Raw genomic sequence first — 21,009 nt, 5'->3', positions numbered from 1 at the left:
TGGAGAGTAGTTGGGGACTGCCTTAGCCACTCTGGCTGTGGTTAGGTACCATCAGGTTAACAACACCTTATAGTTAGTTTCCAGCATAAGGGTATTTAATATTCCTCCAGTAGAGGAGGACCAAATTTGGGACCACTCCGAATCTGTCAAGGTGGAACCAATGTCGGACTCCCAGCAAGAAGTGTATTTTAAGCAGCGCCTATGAGAGGAGGAGTTGATATGCGAGTAGAGGAGAGATATAGTACCTGGAGCATGTGGATTTTGACGGCATTTTTGTTTGAAGGGAGTAAAGGAATAGGGAGGGGTAGAATTTTTTAGTAATGAGTTGACAAAGTTTTTAAGTTGTAGATAGCGAAATACCTCTCCAGGGGGAAATTATATTTTTCACTCAGGACCGAGAATGGAATAGTCCCATCGACGTTAAAAAGATGGTGGACTCTGGTTATCCCTGCAGCGACCCATAAACAAAAGTTCTTAAGGGATTCCATGCCTGCGGGAAACTGGAGATTGCCCCAAATGGGGGCGAGGGGTAAAAATGGTGAGATTAGCTGCGGGGAATATTTCAACGAGTCCCAAATCCTAAGAGAGTGCATTATAATAGGATTCGATATGTGTTTACGCTGGGCTGGGAGAATCCATTATAGTGTGTCGAGGGTACCTGAGTAAAATTCAGGGGCCTCTAGAGATAGCCACAGTGGGGGTTCGGAGTAGGCATGATATAGGGTCAGTTGGGCCAATTGGGCTGCATGGTAATATTTAGAAAGATTGGGAACTCCCAAGCCTCATTTCAAACGGTGACGGTAGAGGGTAGCTCTATTAACCCTGGGGAGGCCACCTCTCCAAACAAAAGCATCCACTAATCGTTGGGCTATTTTGAGGTAACGTGAAGGGACAGGTGTTGTGAATTTGCTTTTTGCTCCCTCTAGTGGTTACTAGTTTTTTGACTCTGGTTTTTCTGTCATTCCTTTTATCCGCACCTGGGTCGTTAGTTAGGGGTGTTGCTATATAATCTCCCTAGACCTTCAGTTCAATGCCTGGCAACGTAGTTATCAGAGCTAGTCTGCTGTGCTCTTGTCTACTGATCCTGGTTCCAGTTATATCAGCTAAGTCTGCCTTTTGCTTTTTGCTATTTGTTTTGGTTTTGTATTTTTGTCCAGCTTGTTCCAAATCTATATCCTGACCTTTGCTGGAAGCTCTAGGGGGCTGGTGTTCTCCCCCCGGACCGTTAGACGGTTCGGGGGTTCTTGAATTTCCAGTGTGGATTTTGATAGGGTTTTTGTTGACCATATAAGTTACCTTTCTTTATTCTGCTATCAGTAAGCGGGCCTCTCTGTGCTAAACCTGGTTCATTTCTGTGTTTGTCATTTCCTCTTACCTCACCGTTATTATTTGTGGGGGGCTTCTATCCAGCTTTGGGGTCCCCTTCTCTGGAGGCAAGAAAGGTCTTTTGTTTTCCTCTACTAGGGGTAGCTAGATTCTCCGGCTGGAGCGTGTCATCTAGAATCAACGTAGGAATGATCCCCGGCTACTTCTAGTGTTGGCGTTAGGAGTAGATATATGGTCAACCCAGTTACCACTGCCCTATGAGCTGGATTTTTGTATTCTGCAGACTTCCACGTACCTCTGAGACCCTCGCCATTGGGGTCATAACAGTTTGCCAGGCCAGTATTAAATGTTTAATGCGTTGCAGAAGAGGGATTATAAGAAAGAAGATTCTGAGTTTTTTTTTTTTCTTTCTTCTTCCCCTTTACCTCAGAGTGGCTATGCTTGCTGCAGACATGAATGTCCAGACCTTGATTACAAGTGTGGACCAGCTGGCTACTCGTGTGCAGGGCATACAAGACTATGTTATCAGAAATCCTAGGTCAGAACCTAAAATACCGATTCCTGAACTGTTTTCCGGAGACAGGTTTAAGTTTAGGAATTTTGTGAATAATTGTAAATTGTTTTTGTCCCTGAGACCCTGTTCATCTGGAGACTCTGCTCAGCAAGTAAAAATAGTTATTTCGTTCTTACGGGGCAACCCTCAGGATTGGGCTTTTTCGCTGGCGCCAGGAGATCCGGCATTGGCTGATATTGATGCGTTTTTTCTGGCGCTCGGTTTACTTTATGAGGAACCCAATCTTGAGATTCAGGCAGAAAAGGCCTTGCTGGCTATGTCTCAGGGGCAGGACGAGGCTGAAGTGTATTGCCAAAAATTTCGGAAATGGTCCGTGCTGACACATTGGAACGAGTGTGCACTGGCCGCTAATTTTAGAAATGGCCTATCTGAAGCCATTAAGAATGTTATGGTGGGTTTTCCCATTCCCACAGGTCTCAATGATACTATGGCACTGGCTATTCAAATTGACCGGCGGTTGCGGGAGCGCAAAACCGCAAATTCCCTCATGGTGTTGTCTGAACAGACACCTAATTCGGTGCAATGTGATAGAAAAACCGCAAATTCCCTCATGGTGTTGTCTGAACAGACACCTGATTTAATGCAATGTGATAGAATCCTGACTAGAAATGAGCGGAAAATTCATAGACGCCGGAATGGCTTGTGCTACTACTGTGGTGATTCTACACATGTTATCTCAGCATGTTCTAAACGTATAGCTAAGGTTGTTAGTCCTGTCACCGTTGGTAATTTGCAACCTAAATTTATTCTGTCTGTAACTTTGATTTGCTCACTGTCGTCTTATCCTGTCATGGCGTTTGTAGATTCAGGTGCTGCCCTGAGTCTTATGGATCTGTCATTTGCTAAGCACTGTGGTTTTACTCTTGAACCATTAGAAAATCCTATTCCTCTTAGGGGTATTGATGCTACGCCATTGGCAGCAAATAAACCGCAGTATTGGACACAGGTTATCATGTGCATGACTCCTGAACACCGCGAGGTGATACGTTTCCTGGTTTTACATAAAATGCATGATTTGGTTGTTTTAGGGCTGCCATGGTTACAGACCCATAATCCAGTCCTGGACTGGAAGGCTATGTCAGTCTCAAGTTGGGGCTGTCGTGGTATTCATGGGGATTCCCTGCCTGTGTCTATTGCTTCTTCTACGCCTTCGGAAGTTCCGGAGTATTTGTCTGATTATCAGGATGTCTTCAGTGAGTCTGAGTCCAGTGCACTGCCTCCTCATAGGGACTGTGACTGTGCTATAGATTTGATCCCAGGCAGTAAGTTTCCTAAGGGAAGACTGTTTAATCTGTCGGTACCTGAACATACCGCTATGCGTTCATATATCAGGGAGTCTCTGGAGAAAGGACATATTCGTCCGTCTTCTTCCCCCCTTGGTGCGGGATTCTTTTTTGTGGCAAAAAAGGACGGATCTTTGAGACCTTGTATTGATTATCGGCTTTTAAATAAGATCACTGTCAAATTTCAGTATCCTTTACCGCTGTTGTCTGACTTGTTTGCCCGGATTAAAGGTGCCAAGTGGTTCACCAAGATAGACCTTCGTGGTGCGTACAACCTTGTGCGCATTAAGCAAGGTGATGAATGGAAAACCGCATTCAATACGCCCGAAGGTCATTTTGAGTACTTGGTGATGCCTTTTGGGCTCTCCAATGCGCCTTCAGTTTTTCAGTCCTTTATGCATGACATTTTCCGGAAGTATCTGGATAAATTTTTGATTGTTTATCTGGATGATATTTTGGTTTTTTCTGATGATTGGGATTCGCATGTGGAGCAGGTCAGGTTGGTCTTTAAAATTTTGCGTGAAAATTCTTTGTTTGTCAAGGGCTCAAAGTGTCTCTTTGGTGTACAGAAGGTTCCCTTTTTGGGGTTCATTTTTTCCCCTTCTGCTGTGGAGATGGACCCAGTCAAGGTCCGAGCTATTCTTGATTGGACTCAGCCCTCGTCGGTTAAGAGTCTTCAGAAGTTCTTGGGTTTCGCTAACTTCTACCGTCGTTTTATCGCTAATTTTTCTAGCATTGTGAAACCGTTGACGGATATGACCAAGAAGGGCTCCGATGTAGCTAACTGGGCTCCTGCTGCCGTGGAGGCTTTCCAGGAGTTGAAGCGCCGGTTTACTTCGGCGCCTGTTTTGTGCCAGCCCGATGTCTCACTTCCCTTTCAGGTTGAGGTGGATGCTTCAGAGATTGGAGCAGGGGCCGTTTTGTCGCAGAGAGGCCCTGGTTGCTCTGTTATGAAACCTTGTGCCTTTTTCTCCAGGAAGTTTTCGCCTGCCGAGCGAAATTATGATGTGGGCAATCGGGAGTTGTTGGCCATGAAATGGGCATTTGAGGAGTGGCGTCATTGGCTCGAGGGTGCTAAGCATCGTGTGGTGGTCTTGACTGATCACAAAAATCTGATGTATCTCGAGTCTGCTAAACGCCTTAATCCGAGACAGGCCCGCTGGTCATTGTTTTTCTCCCGCTTTGATTTTGTTGTCTCGTATTTACCAGGTTCAAAGAATGTGAAGGCCGATGCTCTTTCTAGGAGCTTTGTGCCTGATGCTCCTGGAGTCGCTGATCCTGTTGGTATTCTTAAAGATGGAGTTATCTTGTCAGCTATTTCTCCGGATCTGCGACGTGTGTTGCAGAGATTTCAGGCTGATAGGCCTGAGTCTTGTCCACCTGACAGACTGTTTGTCCCGGATAAATGGACCAGCAGAGTCATTTCCGAGGTTCATTCCTCGGTGTTGGCAGGTCACCCGGGAATTTTTGGCACCAGAGATCTGGTGGCCAGGTCCTTTTGGTGGCCTTCCTTGTCAAGGGATGTGCGGTCATTTGTGCAGTCCTGTGGGACTTGTGCTCGAGCTAAGCCTTGCTGTTCTCGTGCCAGCGGTTTGCTCTTGCCCTTGCCTGTCCCGAAGAGACCTTGGACACATATCTCCATGGATTTCATTTCTGATCTTCCGCTATCTCAGGGCATGTCCGTTATCTGGGTGATATGTGATCGCTTCTCCAAGATGGTCCATTTGGTTCCTTTGCCTAAGCTGCCTTCCTCTTCCGATCTGGTTCCTGTGTTTTTCCAGAACGTGGTTCGTTTGCACGGCATCCCTGAGAATATTGTGTCAGACAGAGGATCCCAGTTCGTTTCTAGGTTCTGGCGATCCTTTTGTAGTAGGATGGGCATTGATTTGTCGTTTTCGTCTGCTTTCCATCCTCAGACTAATGGACAGACGGAGCGAACCAATCAGACTTTGGAGGCTTATTTGAGGTGTTTTGTCTCTGCTGATCAGGACGATTGGGTGACATTCTTGCCGTTGGCTGAGTTTGCCCTTAATAATCGGGCTAGTTCCGCCACCTTGGTTTCGCCTTTTTTCTGCAACTCTGGTTTCCATCCTCGCTTTTCTTCGGGTCATGTGGAGCCTTCTGACTGTCCTGGGGTGGATTCTGTGGTAGATAGGTTGCAGCGGATCTGGAATCATGTGGTGGACAACTTGAAGTTGTCACAGGAGAGGGCTCAGCGCTTTGCCAACCGCCGCCGCGGTGTGGGTCCCCGACTACGCGTTGGGGATTTGGTATGGCTTTCTTCCCGCTTTGTTCCTATGAAGGTCTCCTCTCCCAAATTTAAACCTCGTTTTATTGGGCCTTACAAGATATTGGAAATCCTTAATCCTGTATCTTTTCGTCTGGATCTTCCTGTGTCGTTTGCTATTCACAATGTATTTCATAGGTCCTTGTTGCGGCGGTACATTGTGCCTGTAGTTCCTTCTGCTGAGCCTCCTGCTCCGGTGTTGGTTAAGGGCGAGTTGGAGTACGTGGTGGAGAAGATCTTGGATTCTCGCCTCTCCAGGCGGAGGCTTCAGTACCTGGTCAAGTGGAAGGGCTATGGTCAGGAGGATAATTCCTGGGTGGTCGCCTCTGATGTTCATGCGGCCGATTTAGTTCGTGCCTTTCATGCCGCTCGTCCTGATCGCCCTGGTGGTCGTGGTGAGGGTTCGGTGACCCCTCACTAAGGGGGGGGTACTGTTGTGAATTTGCTTTTTGCTCCCTCTAGTGGTTACTAGTTTTTTGACTCTGGTTTTTCTGTCATTCCTTTTATCCGCACCTGGGTCGTTAGTTAGGGGTGTTGCTATATAATCTCCCTAGACCTTCAGTTCAATGCCTGGCAACGTAGTTATCAGAGCTAGTCTGCTGTGCTCTTGTCTACTGATCCTGGTTCCAGTTATATCAGCTAAGTCTGCCTTTTGCTTTTTGCTATTTGTTTTGGTTTTGTATTTTTGTCCAGCTTGTTCCAAATCTATATCCTGACCTTTGCTGGAAGCTCTAGGGGGCTGGTGTTCTCCCCCCGGACCGTTAGACGGTTCGGGGGTTCTTGAATTTCCAGTGTGGATTTTGATAGGGTTTTTGTTGACCATATAAGTTACCTTTCTTTATTCTGCTATCAGTAAGCGGGCCTCTCTGTGCTAAACCTGGTTCATTTCTGTGTTTGTCATTTCCTCTTACCTCACCGTTATTATTTGTGGGGGGCTTCTATCCAGCTTTGGGGTCCCCTTCTCTGGAGGCAAGAAAGGTCTTTTGTTTTCCTCTACTAGGGGTAGCTAGATTCTCCGGCTGGAGCGTGTCATCTAGAATCAACGTAGGAATGATCCCCGGCTACTTCTAGTGTTGGCGTTAGGAGTAGATATATGGTCAACCCAGTTACCACTGCCCTATGAGCTGGATTTTTGTATTCTGCAGACTTCCACGTACCTCTGAGACCCTCGCCATTGGGGTCATAACAGACAGGGACTGGCAAGACACAAAATAAGTAAAGTAATTTGGGGAGAATGGTCATCTTAGTGCACGTACCTGGCAGAGCCCGGAGAGATGTAGCTTCTCCCATGACTGAAGTAGTAGACATGTGAGGGTGATCTCTTAAAGTGAGATCAATATGATTGCTTGTACCTGACCAAATATAAGCTGAGTGCTAGCTTAGAGGCTAAGTGTTGTGGATTCTGTTTGTGGGCTCCCTCTGGTGGTTACTGCTGGTACTGGGTGACTTTGGTGGGTTGCGGCCTTTGGTTTCCACCTGTCCATCAGAGGCTGGGTGTTTCCTATTTTACCTGGCCTTTCTGTCATTCCCTTGCCGGCTATCAATGTATTCAGATGTGCTCTGTTTGGTTCCTGCCTACCTGCTCCCAGATCTTTCAGGATAAGCTAAGTGCTGATTTTCAGTTGTTTGGTTTTTTGTCCAGCTTGCTTATTATGTCTCTATGCTAGCTGGTAGCTCTAGTGGACTGAGGTTCTCCCCATGTGCCATGAGTTGGCACATGGGTTCTTGTAATCTCAGGATGGTTTTTGATTAGGGTTTTTTGCTGACCGCTCAGACCCCTTTTGTATCGTTCTGCTTTCTAGTTTACAGCGGGCTTCAATTTGCTGAACCTATATATATCATCTCTATGTGTGTGCCTTCCTCTCATTTCACCGTCAATACATGTGGGGGGCAACTATACCTTTTGGGGTTCATTCCTCTGGAGGCAAGTGAGGTCTTATTTTCTCTGCAGTACTAGTTAGCTCTTAGGCTGGTGCGTGGCGTCTAGAACCAACGTAGGCACGCTCCCTGGCTATCTCTAGTTGCGTTTGTCAGGCGTAGGGCAGCGGTCAGCCCAGGTTCCATCACCCTAGAGCTCGTCCGATATTTTGTACTACTTTGCTTGTCCCTTGCTATCCCTAGCCATTGGGATTCATGACAGTATAGCCGGCCCACAAAGTGTTAATTGTTTGGGCTGAAGCAGGAGAAAAAGAAGTGTTTAAGGGAATTTTTTTTTTTTTTTCCTTCAGAGTTTTGCTGCCTAGCCCTTAATTGCTGTCTAGCTGCTTCTTACCTCCTCTTAACCCTTGAATGGCTCTGATATTAGCTGTTTAACATGGATGTCCAGAGTTTGGCTTCCAGCCTGAGTAATCTTGCGGCAAAAGTTCAAAACATACAGGATTTTGTTGTTCACACTCCCATGTCTGAACCTAGAATTCCTATTCCAGAGTTCTTTTCTGGAGATAGATCTACCTTCCTGAATTTCAGGAACAATTGTAAATTGTTTCTTTCTTTAAAATCTCGCTCCTCTGGAGACCCTGCTCAACAGGTCAAGATTGTAATATCTTTCCTGCGGGGCGACCCTCAGAATTGGGCATTTGCATTGGCACCAGGGGATCCTGCATTGCTCAATGTGGATGCGTTTTTTCTGGCATTGGGATTGCTCTATGAGGAACCCAACCTGGAGATTCAGGCTGAAAAGGCTTTATTAGCCCTCTCTCAGGGGCATGATGAAGTGGAAATATATTGTCAAAAATTTCGGAAATGGTCGGTGCTTACTCAGTGGAATGAGTGCGCCCTGGCTGCTAACTTCAGAAATGGTCTTTCCGAGGCCATTAAGGATATTATGGTGGGGTTCCCTACGCCTACAGGTCTGAATGAGTCGATGGCTATGGCCATTCAGATTGATCGGCGTTTACGGGAGCGCAAACCCGTGCACCAGTTGGCGGTGTCTTCTGAACAGGCACCTGAGACTATGCAATGTGATAGAATTCAGTCCAGAAGTGAACGGCAAAATTATAGGCGGAAAAATGGATTGTGTTTTTATTGTGGTGATTCAGCTCATGTTATATCAGCATGCTCTAAACGCACAAAAAGGGTTGATAAATCTTTTGCCATTGGTACTCTGCAGCCTAAGTTCATTTTGTCTGTGACTCTGATTTTTTCACTGTCTTCCATTTCCGTCGATGCCTATGTGGATTCAGGCGCTGCCCTGAGTCTTATGGATTGGTCATTTGCTAAACGCTGCGGTTTTATTCTGGAGCCTCTGGAAGTTCCTATCCCTCTGAAGGGAATTGACTCTACACCATTGGCTATGAATAAGCCGCAGTATTGGACACAAGTGACCATGCGCATGACTCCCGTTCATCAGGAGGTGATTCGCTTCCTTGTACTGTATAATTTACATGATGTACTAGTGCTTGGTCTGCCATGGTTACAAACTCATAATCCTGTCCTGGACTGGAAAACAATGTCTGTGTTAAGCTGGGGATGTCAGGGGGTTCATGATTATGCACCTCCGATTTCAATCGCTTCATCTACTCCTTCTGAGATCCCTGCGTTTTTGTCTGACTATAGGGATGTTTTTGAGGAGCCTAAGCTCAATTCGCTCCCTCCTCATAGAGATTGTGACTGTGCTATAGAATTGATTCCTGGCAGTAAGTTCCCTAAGGGTCGTTTATTTAATCTGTCACTGCCAGAGCATACTGCTATGCGGAATTATATTAAGGAGTCCTTGGAAAAGGGACATATTCGTCCATCTTCGTCCCCTCTGGGAGCAGGTTTTTTTTTCGTGGCAAAAAAAGATGGTTCCCTGAGGCCTTGTATAGATTATCGCCTTCTGAATAAGATTACAGTCAAATATCAGTATCCACTGCCATTATTGACTGATTTGTTTGCTCGCATTAAGGGGGCTAGGTGGTTCACTAAGATAGATCTTCGCGGTGCGTATAATCTGGTGCGGATAAAACAGGGTGACGAGTGGAAAACCGCATTTAATACGCCTGAGGGCCATTTTGAGTATTTGGTAATGCCTTTTGGACTCTCCAATGCTCCGTCAGTCTTTCAGTCCTTTATGCACAATATTTTCCGTGAATATCTGGATAAGTTTATGATTGTGTATTTGGATGATATTTTGGTGTTTTCTGATGACTGGGAGTCTCATGTTTTACAGGTCAGGAAGGTGTTTCAGGTTCTGCGGGCCAATTCTCTGTTTGTGAAGGGCTCAAAGTGTCTCTTCGGAGTCCAGAAGATTTCTTTTTTGGGGTACATTTTTTCTCCTTCTACTATTGAGATGGATCCCGTCAAGGTTCAGGCGATTTGTGACTGGACACAACCTACATCTGTTAAGAGCCTTCAGAAGTTCTTGGGGTTTGCTAATTTTTATCGTCGGTTCATTGCTAATTTTTCCAGTATTGTTAAACCTTTGACTGATTTGACTAAAAAGGGTGCTGATGTTGCTGATTGGTCTCCTGCGGCCGTGGAGGCCTTTCAGGAACTTAAGCGCCGGTTTTCTTCTGCTCCTGTGTTGTGTCAACCAGATGGTTCACTTCCTTTTCAGGTTGAGGTTGATGCTTCCGAGATTGGAGCGGGGGCGGTTTTGTCACAGAGAAGTTCTAGTGGCTCGGTGATGAAGCCATGTGCATTCTTCTCTAGAAAATTCTCGCCCGCCGAGCGCAATTATGATGTGGGTAATCGGGAGCTTTTGGCCATGAAGTGGGCATTTGAGGAGTGGCGTCATTGGCTTGAGGGTGCTAAACATCGTGTGGTGGTCTTGACTGATCACAAGAATCTCATTTACCTTGAGTCTGCCAGGCGTTTGAATCCTAGACAGGCTCGTTGGTCGTTGTTTTTTTCTCGTTTCAATTTCGTGGTTTCATACCTGCCAGGTTCAAAGAATGTGAAGGCAGATGCTCTTTCCAGGAGTTTTGTGCCTGACTCTCCTGGAGACTCTGGGCCTACTGGTATCCTTAGGGATGGGGTAATATTGTCCGCCGTATCCCCAGACTTGCGACGTGCATTGCAGGAGTTTCAGGTGGATAAACCGGATCGTTGTCCACCAGAAAAACTGTTTGTTCCGGATGATTGGACCAGTAGAGTCATCTCCGAGGTCCATTCTTCTGTGTTGGCTGGTCATCCTGGAATATTTGGTACTAGAGACTTGGTGGCCAGGTCTTTTTGGTGGCCTTCCTTGTCTAGGGATGTGCGTACCTTTGTGCAGTCTTGTGAAGTGTGTGCTCGAGCTAAGCCTTGCTGTTCTCGGGCCAGTGGGTTGTTGTTATCCTTGCCCATCCCGAAGAGGCCTTGGACGCACATTTCCATGGATTTTATTTCTGATCTCCCGGTTTCACAGAAAATGTCCGTTATCTGGGTGGTGTGTGACCGCTTTTCTAAGATGGTTCATTTGGTGCCCTTGCCTAAGTTGCCTTCCTCCTCTGAGTTGGTCCCTTTATTTTTTCAGAACGTGGTTCGTTTGCATGGGATTCCGGAGAATATCGTTTCTGACAGGGGATCCTAGTTTGTGTCTAGATTTTGGCGGACGTTTTGTGCCAAGATGGGCATTGATTTGTCTTTCTTGTCTGCATTCCATCCTCAGACGAATGGCCAGACGGAGCGAACTAATCAGACCTTGGAAACTTATTTGAGGTGTTTTGTTTCTGCTGATCAAGATGACTGGGTTGCTTTTTTGCCGCTGGCCGAATTTGCTCTTAATAATCGGGCTAGTTCTGCCACGTTGGTCTCTCCTTTTTTTTGTAATTCGGGGTTTCATCCTCGTTTTTCCTCTGGTCAGGTGGAGTCTTCGGATTGTCCTGGAGTGGACGTGGTGGTGGACAGGCTACATCAGATTTGGAATCAGGTGGTGGACAATTTGAAGTTATCTCAGGAGAAGACTCAGCAGTTTGCTAATCGCCGTCGCCGCGTGGGTCCCCGACTTCTTGTTGGGGATTTGGTGTGGTTGTCTTCTCGTTTTGTCCCTATGAAGGTCTCTTCTCCTAAGTTCAAGCCTCGGTTCATCAGTCCTTATAGGATCTCGGAGATTCTTAACCCTGTATCTTTTCGTTTGGATCTCCCAGCATCGTTTGCTATTCATAATGTGTTCCATCGGTCGTTGTTGCGGAGGTATGAGGTGCCCGTTGTTCCTTCGGTTGAGCCTCCTGCTCCGGTGCTGGTGGAGGGAGAATTGGAGTATGTTGTTGAGAAGATCTTGGATTCTCGTGTTTCCAGACGCAAACTCCAGTATTTGGTTAAGTGGAAGGGTTATGGTCAGGAGGATAATTCCTGGGTGGTCGCCTCCGATGTTCATGCGACTGATTTGGTCCGCGCCTTCCATAGAGCTCACCCTGATCGCCCTGGGGGTTCTCGTGAGGGTTCGGTGACCCCTCCTCAAGGGGGGGGTACTGTTGTGGATTCTGTTTGTGGGCTCCCTCTGGTGGTTACTGCTGGTACTGGGTGACTTTGGTGGGTTGCGGCCTTTGGTTTCCACCTGTCCATCAGAGGCTGGGTGTTTCCTATTTTACCTGGCCTTTCTGTCATTCCCTTGCCGGCTATCAATGTATTCAGATGTGCTCTGTTTGGTTCCTGCCTACCTGCTCCCAGATCTTTCAGGATAAGCTAAGTGCTGATTTTCAGTTGTTTGGTTTTTTGTCCAGCTTGCTTATTATGTCTCTATGCTAGCTGGTAGCTCTAGTGGACTGAGGTTCTCCCCATGTGCCATGAGTTGGCACATGGGTTCTTGTAATCTCAGGATGGTTTTTGATTAGGGTTTTTTGCTGACCGCTCAGACCCCTTTTGTATCGTTCTGCTTTCTAGTTTACAGCGGGCCTCAATTTGCTGAACCTATATATATCATCTCTATGTGTGTGCCTTCCTCTCATTTCACCATCAATACATGTGGGGGGCAACTATACCTTTTGGGGTTCATTCCTCTGGAGGCAAGTGAGGTCTTATTTTCTCTGCAGTACTAGTTAGCTCTTAGGCTGGTGCGTGGCGTCTAGAACCAACGTAGGCACGCTCCCTGGCTATCTCTAGTTGCGTTTGTCAGGCGTAGGGCAGCGGTCAGCCCAGGTTCCATCACCCTAGAGCTCGTCCGATATTTTGTACTACTTTGCTTGTCCCTTGCTATCCCTAGCCATTGGGATTCATGACAGCTAAGAATGCATCAGATTCACAAAGACGATACACACAGCCTCTCTCAGTCAAAGATGATGCCCAACTGAACTGTATTCTCAGAACAAAAGAATATATTAAGAACAGGAAATAGGGGAGGTCGCACAACTTCTGAATAGTTAGTGTCACTCTGATTGGTTCATTCCAACTTCATTTCCAAATGTGGGGTATTCCAGTGCCTTCACTCCTGCATTCCAAAGATTCCTTCCAGGTCAGTTTCAAGGATCTCCAAGACAGCTTCAAAGACACGATCACCATCTTGCTACACCATATGTGAACTGACTTATATAAGGTTTAATAATTGATTTCATTAGACATTTTCTCCTTCACAGACAGAGTTTGCAGAGCATGTGAGGATAATTGGCTGCATAAAGGGAGTCTAAACTGGCAGTCAGTTTCACCCCTAGGTAATCCAGATGGTTAGTGGCCCATTGAAATGGAAAGACGTGTTGGAGCTGTGAAACAATAGGTGAAGGGAGGGATATATTCATGGCATAAGATTTTGAAGGATTAACCTGTAGACCGGAGATAGATTCAAAATTACTAAGCGTTTGAAGTAGGGCCAGTAAGGATGTCTGAGGGGTTGATAGAAGAAGTAGCATATCATAGGCGAACAAAAAGAGCTTGTGAGAAACTGATATTTTTACACTCTGTATATTAGAGTTGAGGCGAAGATGAATAGCCAATTGTTCGAATGCCAAGAGGAATAATAAGGGCGAAAGAGGGCATCCTTGCCGAGTGCCTCTACTAATGGGGAAAAGCGCAGAGGAAAAGCCATTGTAGCGTACGTAAGCGGATGGGGAGCTGTAAAGACCGTGAATCCAAGAAAGAAAGTGGTCAGGGAACTTCCACCTCCGCAAGACCGCAAATATATAAGGCAAAGAAATGGAGTCAAAGGCTTTTTTAATATCCAGTGACAGTAACATGCTTGATATGTTGCGCTGTTTGCAGAGGTGAAGCAGGTGGGAGACCCTCCGTATGTTGTCTGAGGCTTGTCTACAAGGAACAAAGCCTACTTGATCTCTATGTATTAGAGTTACCAAACCTGAGTTCAAACGCTGAGATAGAATTTTAGCTAGTATTTTAAGGTCTACGTTAATAAGGGATATTGGTCTAAAATTAAACCAAAGTAAGTGGTCTGAGTTGGGTTTTGGTATCACGGATATAGCAGCCATTAAAGAGGCTCCTCCTGGTTTGTTACCTTCCCTTAAAGAATTAAAATAGATAGTGAGGTGGGGAATTAGTACCGATGCATGTTTTTTATAATAGAGGGCCGTAAATCCGTCTGGACCTGTTTTTTTATTAATTTTCAGGTGCTGAATAGTTAGTTCTATTTCACTAGGAGTAATGGCTTGATTTAGGATTTTGATCATGTTAGAGCTAAGGGCTGGGAGGGGGGTTGAATCTAAAAAAGCATCTAACGTTTCTGAGTTTATAGTGGTAGAGACGTTATATAACTGCCTAAGTTGTTGTTGGAACATATGAGTAATCTGTTGTGGGTTGGATGTAATGCCCGAAGGTGTACAGAAGCACATAAATAAGTGCTTCTGCATTCAAGAGGCCTCTCACAAGAAAAAAGACAGATGTGCAAGGGTAGCTGAATTAGAGAGCAAGGTATCAGTTTTAGAGTCCCGGATGAAGAATACACTCTCACCTGCTACGTACAAAGACCTTTTCCACGCTCGTACAGAACTTGACCTCTGTCTTTCTGAGAATGCGGACCGGGCCATACGCTGGTCGCAACAACGTTTCTACGCCCTTAATAATAAGAATAATTCTAACTTAGCTCGCCGCTTAAAATGCCTACCCCTACCACGTCCCCCCATACGTTTTTTGCCTATTTTCAATGTTAAACTTACCACTGGAGAATTGAGCATATCAGTCCACAGAGGATTGAGTTAAATGTTAATTTACTGATTATCACGATTTCACTCAAATTTGAACACTTTGAGATTTGATTTGCGATTCCAAGAAAAAAAATAGCTCGACGTCATTTCACACACACTGCTGAAATGGGCTAATGTTATGTTGTGTTGCTTTCTCTTCTGCAGTGTCTTTCAGCGGGGATGGCCTGAGGACAGAGAGGAGGAGGATAGCATGGTCAGTCATCCTGTTGGTGAGGACACGGAAGTCTTGCCTGTTAGCAGTCTGGCTCGCATGGCTGACTTTATGTTGCGCTGCATTTCACGTGAACTTAGGATTATCAACATTTTGGGTGACACTCATTACTGGTTGGTGACACTTCTAGACGCATGCTACAAGGAGAACTTTCAATCTCTTCTGCCTGAGGCAGAGAGGTGTACTAAAATGTTGCAGTACCACAGGGCCTTTGTAGCGGAATTACTTAGAAAATTCCCATGTGAGAACGCTGGCAGCAGACGTCAGAGTTTGTTGCACAACCAAGGACTCCAAGCGCGAGAGACAGAAGTACAATCCAGCTCAGGCAGGGGAACAATGGCCAAGTTCTGGGACAGTTTTCTCAGACCCTCCCATTGTGGCGGCACAGAGGCAAGGGGTCCTGTCACAAGAAGTGCAATGTTTGGGAAGATGCTGAGGGAGTACCTGGCAGATCGTACAAACGTCCTCCGTGATTCCTCTGTGCCTTTTAATTATTGGGGATCCAAGCTGGACACGTGGCATGAACTGGCTCTCTACGCCTTGGAGGTCCCGGCCTGCCCTGCTGCTAGCATTCTGTGAGAGAGGTTTTTTGGTGCCGCTGGTGGAATTATAACAGATAAGCACATCCGCCTGTCAACTGAAAATGCTGACAGGCTGACTCTTATAAAAATGAACAAGGCCTGGATTGGGAAAGACTTCTGTACACCACCAAGTGTAAACAGTGAAACATAACCTCAAATACATTCTCTCTTTGGGGGAGGTGTATTGTCATGCACCTCTTTACAACCACACATGGGTATATGCTTCCAGATTTGGTCTGTTTGTTTTTATCCTCCTTATCCTCATCCTCTTCATCCAGAACCACTATATCACCAGGGTGAACGTGGTCTGTACGGTGCATTTTGGCCAAGGGTGCTGTGATGGCACTCTTTTATTTTTTTAAAAAAAGGACATCACATTGGGGAATTGGGCATGGCATTCCATTGGATCTATTTCTTAACTCGGTCTTCTGCAATCTGTCCTGTACCTGCCACTAGATCACCAGGGTGAACATGCTCTGTACGGTGCATTTTGGCTAAGGGAACTGTCATGCCACTCTTTTATTTTTTTAAAAAAGGATTTTACATTGGGGAATTGGGCATGACATTACTTTGGGCCTACTTCTTAACTCGGTCTCCTGCAATCTGTCCAGTTCCTGCCAGAAGATCACCAGGGTAAACGTGGTCTGTAAGGGGCATTTAGGTCTAGGGGGCTGTGATGGCACTATTTTAATCAGTCCAAAAAGACCCCACATTGGGAATTGGGCATGGCATTCCATTGGGCCTACTTCTAAACTCTGTCTCCTGCAATGTCTCTTGTTTAACTTCCACTAGATCACCAGGGTGGACGTGCTTTTTACTGTTATAGGCCGATGAAGTTTGGTTAAGGGCGGCTATGATGGCACTAGTCTATTATTACAAAAGGTACCTTCCATTGGTGAAACCACATCCTTGTTGGCAAACACTTCCTAACATTTGTGTACCTTAAAGAGCTCACTTGATAAGCTCCTTTTTGTGTTGCCTGGTTGCTAACATTGAACACAATACACTTCATATAAATTTGATAAAGCAATGCTGTTACTTTGCCTCAGTAGTTCATTAAAAATACAGCTTTGTCCACTATATTAGTTTCTCTCCTTGCGAGCCTTAACTTTGTTGCCTCAAATGTACAAATAGAGGATATATAAATGGCGATTTGTAAACAAGATTGAAATACTGTATACCAAATGCATTCAGACAATCACATAGCTGCATTTCTTGTAAAACATTTAGAGATGTGACATATAGGGCTCATAGTGACACAATCTTGATAAATGTTTGTTTATTAACTTCATAAACAATTCTAAGCCTCTATATGTTTGCTGTTTGTCATTGTAAAACATTAAGGTTTACTGAAACTATGCCGGTGGTGGTTTGATCTAAATCCATGTGGCTTTTATTTTCTAGGGGTTTACGGCCCCTCCACTGATGACTCCATGATATCTCACTTTCATCCAACCTTGAAAGTGGCCACGTGAAGGTGTGGGTGAAATTAGAGTTACTACATAGGGTTATTTACTATATAAGACCAGAGAAACATGACTAAGACAGATGCCAAAACTGGGGTACCTGTACATGTACAGTGTGCTGATACTTGCATAATTGGGGACACCCATGCAGTGTAGGTAATCTCCCAAGGGGGTTCTCTGTCTTGGTGTTTCTTCTCTGATATTCCAGGCGGATGATGTTTAAAAGCCTCTTGGTGATGATCTAACTATAAAGTATGTAGTAAATCTTCATATATATGTAATCACTATATTTATTTAATCCTTATATGTACTTATTAACCTGTGTATGTTAGCACATACAAAAGTGTATGCACTCACACTATTCAATCATACTATTCCTTGAATTTTGTAGTTTGCAATTAAATTGCCTTGTATTTCAAGTATTAGCCTTTTTTAAAGCCGTATCTGAACCTTAGTGTTAAAAACATTTCAAACAAAATTCCAAAATTCTCCAGTAAATAAATGTGCAAAGAGGGAACCATCATACCATTAAAAAAAATGAGTGAATTTTCCTGGGCCCATCCTTTCTGCCAATGTATAAAACAAAGGAGTATGGAGCACAAAATGCATATTGTGAAGTTAATTTTCCTGGGCCCATCCAGTATGTGGGTTCCAAGGCCTAATGGGGTGCATATGACTATGCAGCAGGGTTCGCCTTCCTGCCAATGTATAAAACAAAGGAGTATGGAGCACAAAATACATATTGTGAAGTGTATTTTCCTGGGCCTATCCAGTATGTGGGTTCCAAGGCCTAATGGGTTATATATTACAGACTATGCAGCAGGGCTGGCCTTGCCACCAATGTGTAAAACAATGGAGTTTGGAGTACAAAATGCATATTGTGAAGTGGATTTTCATGGGTCCATCCACTATGTGGGTTCAAAGGCTTATTGGAGTGCATATGAATTGGTAGCAGGGCAGGCTTTGAATTAAATGCAACACTTTTTCAGGAGTCCCCTCTGGACATCTTATGACAGGGGTATTGTGGTGCGTCGTAATTCTTGGCAGCCCATCCACTCACAGCATAGGCTACAACAGCTTAAGAGACCCACTGTTTCATAATGGCCCTTCAAGAAGATTAATGCCGCCTAATGCACCAGTAAAAATAGGCTCTGTGACTTTAAGAGTCCCTCCTTCATAAATGAAACAACATGGGTCTGCTTATGTGTCACACACCACATGGCCAGCTAGGGGTGCTAAATGTTACAATGACATTTCCCAGTGAATGCATTGGTAGTGGTTGAAAGCAATGTTAAAGTTGAAAGACGCTTCAAAAACGCAGCGTCTGAACTAAGCCTAAGTGAGAGAGGAAATTTTCGGTCTGGGGTTAAATATTTGGCCTTACAGGCAAGTTATTAACCTGCAAAGGATGTACCTTGACATATTTCCAAGCAAAAGTCATTTTGGTTTCGTTTTCATGAGTTTTTTGTGGCACTGGGAAAAATGGCATGAATCTCGGAAAAAAATGATTAAGGCTGTGAACTAGGAGTCAGGAATGCTTCCAGGGGCGATCCCCATGATGTCCCTGTGTCATTTGAACAATGTTTCCATCATTTTCAGATGTTTTTAGACATTAAAAGGACCCCGGGGGATCGCGGTAAAAATACTCGGGTCTCCTATAGACTTACATTGGGCTCGCTGTTCTGGCCAAGTACCGAGTATTCCAATTTGCTCGACCCGAGCAACGAGCACCTGAGCATTTCAGTGCTCGCCCATCACTAGAGATGGCTAGAAAACTAAGTGCAGAATTATACTTTGTGCCATGCTGAACTGTCACAAGTTATAAATTGAGTTGAGTAGGCAAATAAATCTCAGCACAGCCCTTCCCTCAAATTTCATAGTCGTGTTCTTGAAAACAGGGGGTTCGTACAAAGGAAGTGCCTCAAAATGTACCTGTAAATATATATACATATATATATATATTATGGTACATCAGCTCACTTGGATGTACATAGAGGCAGACACAGGAACACTGCGGCTTTAAGAACTTCCTTTTATTTATTATGGACAGCATAAAAAAAGTATAGTAAAACAAATACAGCCCTCTGGGCAAACCAGGCAAACATAACAACATGGTAGCTGAAAGCATAGTCCTTCTGAGAGTGGGGTTCCTACTGTTCACTGCTAGCAAAACACACACGGTTCAGGTTGGTTCCAGCACAAAAAAACCTCTCTGTAGAGTTTCTCTCCAAACACTGAACACTGCTGCCTTTGGAGGCCAGCTTCTTAAAACCCACTGTTTGGTTGCTGAGAGGGGACAAGGGGAGAGAATAGGTATGGCCAATCAATTGCTGAATATATAATTTGTATATTAATTATTAGTAGTAAAGTTTAATGACAATAGTTAATATCGGACTTCAATCGAGGTGTAGGAGTTCCCCCTTTAATAACTAATATTTTGGAGGGAATGTATCCCTTATTTCATTCCCTATGCTGCCCATGTTCTCCCTTGAAGAATATGTGTTTTGTTGATGTGTAATATGAACTGTGAAATGTGTTATGATGTTTAGATGTGTAATAATCTGTATTGTTCTGTATTCTGCCCAGCAATAGGTAGTTAACTGGGACAGTTATGGTTAACAGTTGGGAATAGTGCAGAACAGGCGGGACTATAGTGAAAGGACAGAGTTTTCCTGTCAAGAGTTAGAAGGGCTCAAAGTGTGTAGTAAGAAGACCTAAGGTTCAGTGTGAGTAGTGTGACAGTTTGTGGGTGTCCCCTAGTCATGAGAAGAGACTGAGAAAAAGGGATAGCATGATGATGAATAGAAGAGAGGAAAGTGACTGAGAGACAAAGTGAATTACCAGAGACAGGTCCTGAGAAATGACGCCTAGCAGTATGGCCCAAAGCTTATGACTCGTAAATGTAACGGGCAAGGACAGGGCAGAATATGCAGACAAGAAGAGTGCCCCTGGCGGGAGTTCCAAAGCCTCAAAAGAGAGAGAAGATAAGTTTTGCCATATTGGCATCATAGTTTCATAGAGGGGAAAGAAGATATGGAACCAAAGATTGAGTCAAGGACTCTTGCTAGCTGGACTGTGGTACTAAGCTGGTTTGTGTGGAAGTCGTGAGAAGTGAAGAGAAAAACTGAAGACAGAGAGGAATTGAAATAGTGTAAGTAAAATGTTGCATATTGTGAAAAAAAACATTCAAGATTTGTGCCCGCTATTTCAAGTTATTTTTGAGTGAAAAGTTTTTCAACTGATGATCTCCTACCTTAAACATTTTTTTAGCACCCTCACAGGACAAGTTCGTGCACCCAGTCATGACCACCACCTTCATTTAATGTGCTGATGCTTAAAAGAGGAGTATCTCCTCCACTGCTACCACCCTGGGCCAAATTACAGTCTCAATTTCTTCACAGATGGTGTTTTCACAACACACAAAACCTTATCTTCTATTAATTCTTAAATGTTTTTAAACTGTATTAATAGTTAAAGAAATTATGCTTTGTCTCTAGCAAATTGCTTTGTTCATAGCACTTTACATTCATTTTCCTGCCTTACTGCAAATAAATCTTTGGTGTAGCACCTCTGCATATCTGGTCAGTGAAAAGTGCACACCAATATACACAAAATGTTTGCCTAACTGAGCCCTTAAAAACAAAAGTTTTGTTGGTGCTGCCGCGCCTTTATTTGAAGAGTTTTCATGTTCCCAGTTAAGACATTGGCAAACATTTCTAAACGTCATTCCCCTTATTTATGTGCTTAGGTGACAACGTGTGGCTTGCAGCAGTCCTCACATTCAGCAGGCACATGCAAGGGCATTTATCATACAGACGCTGACTACATTTACACTGCATACCTTCTGTTCCTTTTTCGCACATATCTACGTCAGGTGTAATACCAGTGTTTCGCCATTATTTACATTTGACTTTAAGAAATCTGATTTAGATAGTTAACAAAAGAATGCAAAAGGACACAGTAGCCTGACTATGACTTAAAAATGTTTTTCTGTAAGACTATTTTTACAGATTTTATTTGACGCATTATTTGGGTTGACATAAGATATAATAAAGGACATTAGTGTCAGTGATGTCACCAATTCATTATAAATATCAGGACAACCGTTTTGCATAAACGTACTCTGATATCCCCTTAATGAAACAGGCTCGGCAAAACTAGACACAGTGTATAAAAATATAATATGCACAAAAAACAAGCCAGCCAAGTACTGTAAAAAGAAGCTTCATTT

Source organism: Ranitomeya variabilis, chromosome 2 (genome assembly GCF_051348905.1).
Source record: "Ranitomeya variabilis isolate aRanVar5 chromosome 2, aRanVar5.hap1, whole genome shotgun sequence".
NCBI classification, from domain to species: domain Eukaryota; kingdom Metazoa; phylum Chordata; class Amphibia; order Anura; family Dendrobatidae; genus Ranitomeya; species Ranitomeya variabilis.
This window is presented reverse-complemented; position numbering follows the sequence as displayed.